Source organism: Ailuropoda melanoleuca, chromosome 10, assembly GCF_002007445.2.
Source record: "Ailuropoda melanoleuca isolate Jingjing chromosome 10, ASM200744v2, whole genome shotgun sequence".
Lineage (NCBI taxonomy): Eukaryota > Metazoa > Chordata > Mammalia > Carnivora > Ursidae > Ailuropoda > Ailuropoda melanoleuca.
The window spans coordinates 98015628-98027944 of NC_048227.1; the positions used below are offsets into that span (position 1 = coordinate 98015628).

The following is a 12317-nucleotide window of genomic DNA, read 5'->3' on the forward strand; positions in this document are numbered from 1 at the left end:
GCACCTTCTATGTGCCAGAAAATGCAGAGAAAAAGATGAATTGGGGATGCTCCTTTACTTTGAGTTTAGATTTGGGTAATTTAAGTAAAGATTCTGCCAGAGAATATAACAACATGGGTATTTCTAGGAAGTGGGGTTACAGCTAATATTGTTTTCAACTTTTTAGAAAAGAATGGGGAACTGTGGCTGATTAGTTTTGATGGCTATGAAGTGAGCGGATGGGGAGGAGATTGGGGCTGCCTTTTTTAAACCTTCATGCTGTTCTTTGCCAAGCGTGGAAGTTTGAATTTATCTTTGGGAGTAGATTTGCCTTGATTGGGCCGTCGGTTCTTCTCCAGGGAAGCTGATCTTGCCCTATGATGAAGATGATCCAGCCTAACTTCCTGATTGTCCGCCGTCCCCCCGGCTCTTCCTTCTCAGCTCTCTTTGCTCACCCGACCCCACCTGGAGAGAGTTCTCTCGCTTCTGTCCTCAATCTTTACCAGCTTTTCAGCCGCACTGAGGGCTATGCTCTCTTTCTACAGACCAGTTACTTCTCAATCTCTATCTCCAGGCCCAGCCTCTGCCCTGAACACTAGTCTCATGTATTCTCCCCAGGCCCTTCCCTGTTGCACTTTCCAGTCTGTTCTCCACCCCTAGCTAGACTGGTGCATAAAACCCTCCAGTGGGTTCTCATTGTTGGAAGGATAAAACCCAAAATTCTTAACATGCCTACATGAGCACGCATGACTGCCTCTTATTTGCCCCTTTGGCCTCATCTCCTGTTGCTCTGTCCTTAAATTCTTTCTTCAGATGGGCCCGGCTCTTTCCCACCTCAGAGCCTCAGATTCAGCATCCCCCTTTTCTGGAATGTTCCAACTCAGTCCTTCAGAGCTCAGCTAAATGTTGCTTTCTCCAGGGGTCCCTCTCTAATTCCTTAGTGCTAGGTTAACTCATTATTATATGCTTTGCATCTTTAACAGAGATACGAAAAAGAACTATTTGTAAAATGATTTGTTTACTATCTATATCCCTCAGATTGTAACGATTACCCAGGTTACATCCCTGCTGCCCAGTAGGGTGCCCTGCGCTGAGTAGGTTCTCCGTAAGAGGATTAATTAGTGAGTTTAGGTACTGGGGGCTAAGTTTCTCTTCCTAACATAACATGTATGTTCATCTTTACTGTGGACAGAGCTGCATCTCTGCAGATTACTCTGTGTTTAATGGAGTAGGATTAGGTGAAAGTGAAGAGAAGCTTGTCTCTCTCTCTCTCTCTCGCTAGGCCCTCACGGCACTGCAGCCTGGACTCTGGTGGGGCGGGCACACACTGTTTGCCTATGTGGGACTCTGGCTAAGGAGAGAGACACACTGTAGGGAGCTCTGTGGATGGTTTCACATTCTGTGGTCCATTATTAGGTTTTAACTTTTCCTTTCTGTAATCCCATTCGGTTTCCCCAAGCCTTCTATTAAATTTTGTTAAGCCTGACAACAGTTGTGTTCAAGGAACTCGGGGAGGAGGCGTCCCTGCCTCCAGGTGGGGCAAAGCTGTAGGGGGGAAAGGCTGAAACATGATGTGAGAGAGGGCACGGTAGTCAGGAACACAATGGCCAGCTGGGGGACAAGATTCATAGACTCAACAGTGTGCATCTGGGATGTGCAGGTGTGTTTTGGGAGGGGAAGTGACTACGCCTGGACTTTTTGAGGTTGCATCGTGTGCTGGTTACCAACTCATTGCCCATCAGTTCCAAACTCATCCTTTTTGCCTTCCCCGTACAAATGGATCTGGGCCTTTTGTATAATTTCCTCGGCCAGCTGGCTTGTTACGTGTCAGTATAGGGTGTGGGGGAGATACCGCAGGACAGCAGAGCTCTGCCCACTGGCTGCCATGCCCTCGCTTGGCCGGCTCCTGCATTTTGGGCAGTGTCTCTGGCACCAGGATCCTGCAGAGCAGGGCAGCCAACAGCTTCTCCCAGCACCTTGCTCTCTGGGTGATATTGCACTGAAATGCTTCCATGAGACACAGCTCTGTGAGCAGAGTTCCTCACAACCTCAGAGGCAGATTCTCAGCAAATTGCAGAAGGTGGATTTCCAGCAAGTTCCCTGGCATGATACCACAGTGACTTCTCTGCCGTTCAGTGAGCCATGGCCATGCTCTCCCCAGCAGGGTGTGGGTCGCAGTCTGGGGGAGCAGGAAGCTTGTCCTTTGGAGCTCTGTCTCAGCCCTATGGGTTGTGGCTGCTCCTGAATTCTTTCACCTGCTATACCTATTTTCTTTTTTCTCTTTACTTCTTACTTGCCAATCCCTCATTGCTCCAAATCCTGTTGTAGTTAAATATTTTTTATATTAAACTTTCACTGTTTAATTGCTGTGTGGTTTCTCTATCCTGACTGGACCTAGACTGATAGACATGGAAAGGGGGCTCGGACTCTAATTGGCTATCAAGGGAAGCTGTCCCTAGAAGACTGGGGGAGTTGGAGACATTTGGTTTGGGCGTATTTTTCCAAGTTTGTGCAACGAACATATTACTTGTATAATTGGGGGAAAACAAATTTTATAATATAGTGGGGGGGAAAATATGCCAAAAACAAAAACACAAACTACCAAAAAACCAAAAAAACCAAACCGCTGTGTGGTAGGTCTATGGCAGAAACAAGTCATATGCTAAGTGGGAAAAGCTCCTGAGAGGAGGTGATGATTGAACTGAGTATTGAAGGGTGAGTGGACTGAGGAGGCATTTTCCTAGGTAGAGCCACGTGTGCAGGTGCAAAGACAGGGCCAGGAAAAGCCTATGCAGGTGGAAGGGTCAGTTACCAGTTCAGTGAGCAGAGCCTGTGTCAGCGGAAGGTGGAGAGCCAGGTCCATCTGATTCCAGCAAACCCTTGGGGCTTTATTTAAAATTTGTAGCTGTGTGTGGGAGAGTTGATTCCATTTGTCCTCTAGGTTGTGGGCAGCTGTGAGGATCTTCCCCCCAGCGGTCTTGGAGCTTCATTGACCAAAGGCCCTGGCTTTTGTACTCTGAAATTCATCTCTGGGTTGGTGCTCAAGGCCACACCTCGCAGCCAATGACTGGTAGAGACATGGATATGAGGCAGGTGGGTCCCAGGGGGGACTGGGAACGTAGGACTCAGGACGATCCTCCTTAGACCGCAGGCAGGGAAGCTAAGGTGACTGCTTCCCTCTTTCCTTCACTGGAATGCATAAAGCAAGCCTCTCCTTTTTCCACTTAATCCCACAGCCATTTCCCCTAAGAAATCCTTTTACGGCTTGTCTTGTCTCTGCGCCTGCTTCTTGGAGGACCCCACTTGGACTACATCTTCCTTCCCTTCCCAGCCCTCAAGGGAGAGCCTCTGCAAAGGCAAGGACAGCGATCAGAGGAACCCAGCCTTCACTCCCGCCTCTCCTGAGCGTCTGCCCGCCCCCCACAATCCCGGCCCTCGGGATCACTCAGGTTTCTCTCATAAACCCCGCAGCTTCTCCAACTCAAACGTCCCAATTCTCCTGCACCCTCGGGTCTGCCATTCCGGCTTCACCTCCATCTCTCTCTCGCTTGCCCAACGAGACTTGGGATTCTTCCTGCTACTGTTCTCGGTGGTACCCGAGGAACCGTCTTCTCCACTCTCAGCTCTGCTGGGGAAGGAGCTGGAGCTTACTCGAGCCTCGAAGGCAGGCAGAGCCCCTAGCTCCGGGTAGGCGCCCGCTCAGTTTGCGAGTTCTGGGTGTTCGTTAGTAGGCATGTCCCAAAGGAAGCCCGGGAGGCGACGGTCGGGGCTGGACGGCAGGGGATCGGCGCGGGCCGGGGTGAGCCGTGGAACGGGGCTGGGGAGGGGCCGGGGTGGAGGGGAGGGCTGGGCGGCGGGCGGGGAGGGAGGCGGGNCGGCGGCCGCCTCCCCTGCGGGCGGGCCCGGCGGCCGGCCCGCCGTCCCACCTCCCCACCTCCCCTCCGCTTTGTTTCCCGGCGCCGGCCTCCCTCATCCCCGGGAGAGAGCTGGGTGGGGGTCGTGGAGCGCAGAGCCAAACTAAGACCCCGCGGACGGCGGCAGCGCGCTGCGCGCTTCTACTTTCCCCGCGCACCCCGATCCGGCGGCAGCAACACTCGCCAGAACTCTCTTCCACGAAGTGCCCGGGGCAGCGCGAGCACGCCGGACTCACTCCCCGGGGCCTCGCGTGTCAGCGTGTCGCCGGGCCGAGCCGTCGTGGGGTCCGGGAGCGGAGCCCGGCAGGGTTCTGGAGAGCAGATCGCAGCCGGCGGAGGCTCAGCTTTCAGAGGCGTGCGGCCCCCGCGAAGCCCTGGGGCCCTGCGGGCGGTGGGAGCCCCGGCGTGTCGGGGAGGGCGGGGGGTAGGGTGAGGGGAGACAAGTCCCGCGGCGGCCGCCCCGCCCGCGCCGCCGACAGTCCCTGACGGGCCCTGCTCCTAGGGGGGGCCGAGATGCCAAGTTTCTGGGAAAGCCGACACACACGTTGTGTCCCAAATGGATCATATTTACCAAAACCAGTTAAGGAAGAAAAGAGTCCTTTCTTCCCACAATTGACTGCTGACAGCCACCGTAAAGGTATGGAGTAAGATTGCACAGGGTAGTTTATCATTAAGAAACGGTGAAACTTAATATTGACAGGCTTCTGCCCCTTATTTTTAAAATAGCAAAATGGGGGTAATTTATTGGGGAGAGGGGCAGAGAGGAGGCTGCTTCGCTCTGAAGATAATTCTATTCACGGGGAGGTTTTTCTGCGTCGCCTCTGCCGCCGTGGCCCCGTTAAAAGGCAGCCTGGTTTCCCTTGAAATCTTCCAGGCAGCCTTGGGTCCTGATAAGACGTTTATTTCTACGTGGTGAAGGTCTTGGGGTTCTCATCTTACGGTTGTTCACCCATTCTACCTCCTGTTTCTCAAATGTTGCTGACATAATTATTTTAATGGGTAGCACCTGGCTATCTCCAATTCACTCTCCAATAGTTTAAGCTGGGTGTCTTTAGAAGTTTTCCAAATAAGTGTAACAAGTTTCTTACAGGTGCAGACCATATGCTATAAGTATTTCAGACCTAGGCTGTGAATAAAAAGTGTCAATTACTGGGCTTATAATTTGAGCATAACCAATAGAACTTGTGTATATACACATTTAAAGATGTTTCCTGATACTCTTTAAGGTTTTCAAATTCTAAAAATGAAATATCAAACAAAATGGGTGCAGCTCTAAAAGTAAATTTCTTTTCCATTGGATTTTGCCCGCTTGGTTTATAAGACTTGTTGCCTTAGGATATCAGAGATTTTTGTGATTAGCAAATGTAAAAAAAAAATATGGCAAAGTATAATTGAGGAAGAGTTTATTTTCAGTGGCAAAACAAGCCGCTAGTGATCTCAGAATCAGGTTTCCACACCTTAACATGTCATGCCATATAAGGTGCTTCATAATCTGGCTCCTTTTCAGTCTTGTCTAGGGACTGTTCCCCGAGTCTCCCCTCCCTCTCCTCCTTACACACATGTACTATACACTGCCAGACACATCATACTACTTCTGAGTTGTCATTTCTGGACCACTATCTGGAATGAATGAACATTCCACTTACACTATTCTTATTCCAATTTCCATCTGCTGTTTACCCACACATCCTTCATGTGTCAGTCAAATACCTTCTCCAGGAGCCTTTTCTTCTCCATAATCCCTAGGCATTTAAGCTCCTTCTCTTATAGTAGGCAGTGCCCCTACTAGAACATAATTTTTAAAAAACACATCTAGCTATGCTACCTTGTACAGTTGTGCAGGTTGTTCACTGCTCAAGGTTATCCTGTCCAGTGGACAAGTAGGGGTAGAAATCCTGTTTGCACCCCACTTACCAAACCCCTGTTGCACTTGTCTCCACTGGGATGAGGCATCTCTTGTAATTCATCCAAAAACAGTGTGGGCTAGTGATGACCCTGCTTCAGCCTCTCTGCACGGCTGTACTCAGCACCCATCCCAGCGGCTGACAGAGCAGAAGCTCAGTTAAGTTTCCTGGAATGAGTGAGAAAAGAAAGGATCACTTCTATAGGACTCTAGAAAATTCGGAAGCAAGTGTTTGGGGTAAGATTTCTCATATAAGTCAGCATATAGGAATGTGCTTCGGTTCGCTCTATCTTATGTCTAGCTGTTCAGGGTGATTCTTAAGCAGATGTCTTCTGCTTGATTATAGGGAAGAATCTGGGAGTATGAATTTATAGGTGGGCATCAGAGATGTGTGCCAACATGTAATGGGCCTCCTTCGCTACTTTTTAAGGCGCTAAGGTTTACACGTTTAATCATGATTTGCTGAGAGAAGGGTGCAGGAATCTTGAAAGTAAGGCCATAAAGAGCTTTGCTTACATTAACACGTTAATAAATTGAACCCAAGTGCCATTTGATTTCAGAACTTAAGTCATCTTAAAAATTACAAATTTTTTATAAAATTGTGGTATAAAATAATACTTGTAAATGTGTTAAGGACTTGCTGAATGGAATCCTGGAATCTCTAGAATTCGTAGCACAGAATAACTTTAATATGGACCAATTTTTTGATTTTTTAGATAAGGAACTCTAGTACCGGGGACTTGTCTCAGGTCACAGAGCTTATGCAGGAGCATAGCATGTGTTCTCAGATTTTCTGGCTCTTCGTTCGTTGCACTGTGATTCAGGAACTGGCATTCTGTACCTTTCATCGTTGGCTTCAGTCGGAAAACCTTGTATGATTATAATTTCTCAGGGAAGGGAAGATTCCCAGCACCACACACAGTGCCTGGTGTCAGATTGGCGTGTGATAAATATTTGCTGAATGAAGGCGTGAATGAATGAGCCAGTTGAGAGTTTACTCGAATTATTCGGTATAGCACAAACCAGAGTCCTTTAAATCCATTATGGTGTCATTTGGCCTATGTGTTTGTATTCCATAAGTGCAATAAAATAACACTTTTTGTTGGATAAACTTAGTGGAAGAGATGGGTAGGAATGGTTTTCTGTAAACAATGCCAGAACTCCTGACAAGGCATCATTGAAAAACTCAGGATTTGCAGTCACTACGTCTTGCCAAAAACTAGCCTTGATTCTGCGGCCTTAAACCTCAGCAGCCTGAGTTTCTTCATGTAACCTCGTAAGTATCAGAGTATTAAAAGAGTCGAATGAGCTCACGTGTGTGAAATACTTTGTACACTTCGGACCACTGAACAGTAACAGGAGAGAATCTGTGGCAGGAAGTGTCTACGAGGCACTGTACTAGGCTCTGTGTACCCATGGTCCCGTTTATTCCTCCGAAGAGAGGCCGTCCGTTTGTGGAATGAGGAAGGAACTGAAGTCTACACTGTCCTTCAATATGGCATAGGCGTTTAGTGAGCCCCTAAGTTGTATTAAGTACCCTAAATCGTTGAGGTAAGAGAACTTAAGGTAGAGAAGAGAGGCAGTTGAGGTTGCGACGGAGCAAATCACTTTAGCGAATCCCCTTGTAGGCGGAGGAGATTTGCATATTAGACCACGCCCCTCGGAGGCTGGCGCCTGGTGGATGTAGGAAGGCTGGGCTGGCGGGAGGAGGAGCAGTTGTAATAGGGCCGAGGCTGAAAGGCAGTGGCTTAAAGGGGACGGACCAGGAGGAGGTTTCCCCAACTAGATGGTGAAATGGGCTTGGTGAGTGACAGCGTGTGGAGGGCATGCCTGAGGATTGTGTCCCGTTACGGATGTTCACTGATCTCGGCAACACCGAAGGAGGAGGTTGGGGACTTGAGGGAGGGGCACCCTCGCCCAAGTTCACCTAGTAATGCAGTCACAGCTGAGATCGGACCCACCTCTGTGTGCTTCCACGTTCTCCTTTCATCCTGTCAGCCGTTGGCATGTCTGTAATTGTAAGCGAATCAAGGATTTTAATAACGACCTAGAATTTGAAAGCTTTTATTTTTATGACTGGGTTCAGAATTTTAAGGAAGAACAAGAAGTTCCCATTCCGAAGCCCTCCCACAGACTAGGGGCGGTAGATACAGGCTGGTGGCCCGACAGGGTTCCCGGCCAGGGGTGTGTGGTGCGTTTCCTGTCTTGGATTCCGCCCGCCCTGGGATCCAGCCCGATCCTCTCCAGGCATTCCATCCAGCTGGAAGTGGGTCTGCTTTGTTTCCATTTAGGAGGTTTGTAGATTGAGTAATAGAATCTGGACTGCTGCTTTCATTGTGTTTTCATGGTGTTGGGTTACAACGTTTCTTTAAAATTCATGGTTAGATTTCTGACTGTGTCTCTTGGACATAGTTCTTCAGGAGTTCCCATTACTGATCCCTTTGCATTGGGAACAAGATGCAGAAGTGGAATTTTGAAGGTTCTCTTGTCTTTAGTGGTTTGGGAAACAGCATACTGAATAAGCTTGCAAATCGTCCCTTAAACTGGTAAAAGGTATGCATTCCCATCGCCTTTAAAGTGTGCTGATGGGTTTTAGTGCAGTATTTTGTTATTTTAAAATTAAAGTGGTTTTTAAAAATTTTTTAAATTCTGGTGTGGTTAACATACAGTGTTGCTAGTTTCAGGCGTGATTCCAGAATTCCGTGTGGTACTCGGAGCTCGTCGGATGAGCGTACTTTTAATGCCCTCATCTATTCCACCCACCCACCCCTCCACTTCCCCTCTGGTGACCATCGGTTTTCAAAGTGGTTTTTGTCTAGTAAAGAGGTTTCTATGCCTCAGGATTTTTGTCTCTAAAAGGAGGGTGACAGCAGTGCATTCTTCATAGAAGATTGTTTTGAGAATTGAGAAATTAATTAATTTACATAATGTGCTTAGAACGTTGCCTGCCACAGTGAAAGAGTTCTGGAAGTGTGCATTCCCCTCTCCTGGTATGTGCCACGTGGCTGTCTCAAATTGTGTAAAACAAGGATGTTCGCAGGACGAAGCTGTGGGATGGTGTGGCGAAGTACAGGCCCAACTCCTTCGATTTTCCTTTCCTTTCACACCATTCCCTTTGATGCTTCTTCCCTGTTTGGCGAACTCCTTGTCGCCTTCATCCGTTCAGACTCTGCCGAGCCTGCCTTCTGAGTGTCAGCCTCTCTTGGGTTTCCAGGCACTTCGTTAGCATGTCATCTCTATCGGCCGTTGCATTCATCATGGGATAGTTAGTTGTTGGGCGTTTCTCCATCACACAGGGATCACTGAGCTTACTCTGTACCCCTTCCAGGTTCAGCATGGTATTCAGTGGACACTCTGAAGTGGTGTTGATAGTGTATGAAGTGGCCATTGAAATTGTTTTGAAAGGTGATATGATTATAAAGTCAAGTGACCCTTTGCCAGATAGTTGACTCTTTACATGGACTTTATCAATAACAAAGTGCTAAAAATGTTGCACCATCTTTCCTAAGTGGGGGGTGGTAGCAATGTCCTTATACTGGGTATTAATGGATTTAAGTTTTGGTCTGAATACACCTTTTACTCATTTGGCAACTCCCCTGAACGTAGGAGGGCCTTAGATCTCTCAGGAAGAAAATGAAATTGTGTTCGCGTGGTTCATCTAATGTCTTCCAGGAGCCGAGGCATCGAGTCCTTCTTATCAGTTTTCCTCTTCAGACCTCACACGAGGGTGGTACTTGGGGTAATAGTGATACCCTTACCACTCTGGATAACCATGAAGCTGGTTTAGAGTGGATATTTTTGTACTCTCAAAAGAAGGTATTTGTACATAGGAACGGAACTGAGGAAGAATGCATCTGGAATACATTAAAATGAATTAAGTTATCATTTGCGTTGGTGGCGTTTGAAATGTCTGGGATTAATACCTTATGTAGACATGAAGTCTTGATGAATGTTTGCCAAATCAAAAACCGAAATATTTTCCCATATAACCATTCCATTTTGAACTTTTCCTCTGGAAAAACATAATGACTCCGTGAAACCATAGTTCTCTCTAATAACTCTCCCTTCATAGCTGTCTGCTGACCCTCTTTCTTGTTGAGAACGGCACTGCATGTCATGGGGGCAAATAACCTCGCTTTACCTAAGACTTGAAATCCAGAAACACCTCTGACTGGATCCACTCATTAGATACAATCCAGCCCCGCTAGTGAGTCACTTCTTTTCATTTTCTTCTGCATCAGAATTTTGTTGTTTTATCTGGAGAGCGCGTAGCCCTCTCCACTCATCTCACATGTCCTCCTTCTGAAGCTCTCCCTCATACCTTCCTACCCCCTTATTTTCTCTTGAGAGGTGTACCCTGTCTGAGCTCTTAGGGTCCATCTGCCTCGTGGTGGTATTGCCCGCATAGAGGTGGTATGTATGCCGGTGTCCTTCCCCTCTCTCCGCTGGATTCCTTATTGACTATTTCGAAGTGATCATCTGCTCTTTGTGCTGTTTTGGGACCTATATGACTTTTATCAGCACCTTCATTTTTCTGCATTCTGATGGGCAGCAAAGGAGGAACTATGTGAAAGATACTCGTATGTGTTCAGTCGAATTGTTCTCGTATTTGTTCAGGCAGTCAGCATACCGGATTGACAAAAGACTGGAGCTGTGGGTTTTGGATAGATTTAAGAGCCTGGGTTTTGGGTAGTTTCGCCAAAAATAGGTGTGTGATCTTGAACAAAACACGACCTCCTCCCTGCGTTTCCATTTCTTAATTTGCAACGTTGGTGGCCGGGGGAATCACATTGGACTAAATGACTTCTCAGCTATAAAACTCAATGATTCCATGCAGTATTGAGTACAAGAAAACAGAAGGAAAAATGTTATGAGAATTTAAAAGTAGCGGATTTATTCTCTGTTACGCTCACTGGCATTTGAACGTTACTGGAGGACTGGTAGCCATCACCCAACACTAGTAAGGAGGGCGGGCTGACAGCATGTTGGGTCTTCGTAAATCCAGAATGAGTATTTAGACGTTGCTAGGAGGTAGTTATCTGTGGTCTTGGGGGCTGTGGATAATATGGATGTCAAGGCCTCTGGAACCGGGTGTAGGGGGAATTCCGTGTTGAACTAGAAGAAGGGCTGGGGAAGAACCTGAGATGAGATCAGTGCCCTAGTGGAGGTGGTGACGGTGGCTTTCTGGAGGGCAGGGTGGGTATAGACTATGTATGAACACTGTAGCTGTGTGGAGTGTCTGTAGAACAGAGTAGCCACAATGGGCCCCAGCTGGAGCTACTGTAAAAATGTAAAATGATGGCATTGCTGAGCCTTAATGTGATGGATTGCGAGGGTGACCAGAAGAGGATTTAGGTAGTGGTCAGGTCTTGTTACCTCTCCTACAGGTGAAGACGCTGAGGCCAGCGATGGCAGTTCTTAAACTTGAATTTGCCTTTCAGTTTGGAAGGTAAAGTTGACTTTTTTTTTTAAAATTTCTTTTATTTTTTTAAATTCAACTAGCTAACATATAGTATATCGTTAGTTTCAGATAGTCAGCAACTTCCCAGTTGCATGTAACACCCAGTGCTCCTCACATCACCCGGTACTCTAACTGCAGAGGACAATGCAGGTTCCTGGAACTTACCCGGAGATGATGACTCTGGAGATCTGGGGTGCATTTTATCAAGCACATCACGTGTTGCTGGTGGCTGTAGTTTGAGAAACTCTGCCCTTTGGGTGACGTTTGCCCTGTAGGACACTCAGCCTGGAGAGGAGGTGGGGGTGTGCCCGTGGAATCCAGACGCCCTCTCCTGTGTCTGTGCCCTGCGTGGTGCCTGTCCTCGGTGGCTTGTCTGGGTTTGGGAGGACCTAACCATGTTAGTTAATTTGCCAGAGAGGCGCCAGAGACTTGGAGGTTATCCGCCTACAAATGCAGTCGTTCTTCTTATTTTCCTACTGATCTGTGATTTGTGGTGTGATGGGCACTGTTTTTTATTTTTATTTTTATTTTTTTATTTTATTTTATTTTTTAAAAGATTTTATTTATTTATTTGACAGAGACAGCCAGCGAGAGAGGGAACACAAGCAGGGGGAGTGGGAGAGGAAGAAGCAGGTTCCTAGCGGAGGAGCCTGATGTGGGGCTCGATCCCAGAACGCCCTGAGCCGAAGGCAGACGCTTAACGACTGCACCACTCAGGCGTGATGGGCACTGTTTTTTAAAAAGAAACCTTTGGGGGGTGCCTGGGTGGCTCAGGTGGTTGAGCATGGGACTCTTGATTTCAGCTTCGGTCCTAATCTCCAGGTCCTGAGATAGAGATCAAACCCCTCTTCAGCTTGTGCTCAGCAGGGAGTCTGCTTCGGATTCCCCCCCCCCCACGTGCGCATGTGCTGTCTCTCTTAATAAAAATCTTAAACATTTGGTCTTTAAAGAAAATATTTGTTAAGCATATTAACAGCGAAAACTAGTAGAGAAAATTTCAGTGTATTTAGAAACATCTATTTTGTTATAACTGTTAGTGAAAAAGCATTTCTATCTTTGC

The 12317-nt window shown here is 47.5% G+C and overlaps 1 protein-coding gene across 4 annotated transcripts in view; it reads left to right on the plus strand.

Moving 5' to 3' along the window:
- Positions 1-12317, plus strand: part of TIAM2 (TIAM Rac1 associated GEF 2) — a 257808-nt gene that overhangs the window by 31301 nt on the left and 214190 nt on the right. For 2 of the 4 annotated variants that reach the window (XM_034669352.1, XM_034669356.1), the window contains exon 1: positions 3669-3778. The exons of 1 other annotated variant lie outside the window; for it this stretch is intronic. The gene's annotated coding sequence lies outside the window, so the exon portion shown is untranslated. Of the gene's footprint in view, positions 1-3668; positions 3779-12317 lie in introns of those variants that run through there. One more of the 4 variants, XM_034669351.1, reaches the window with a different exon arrangement.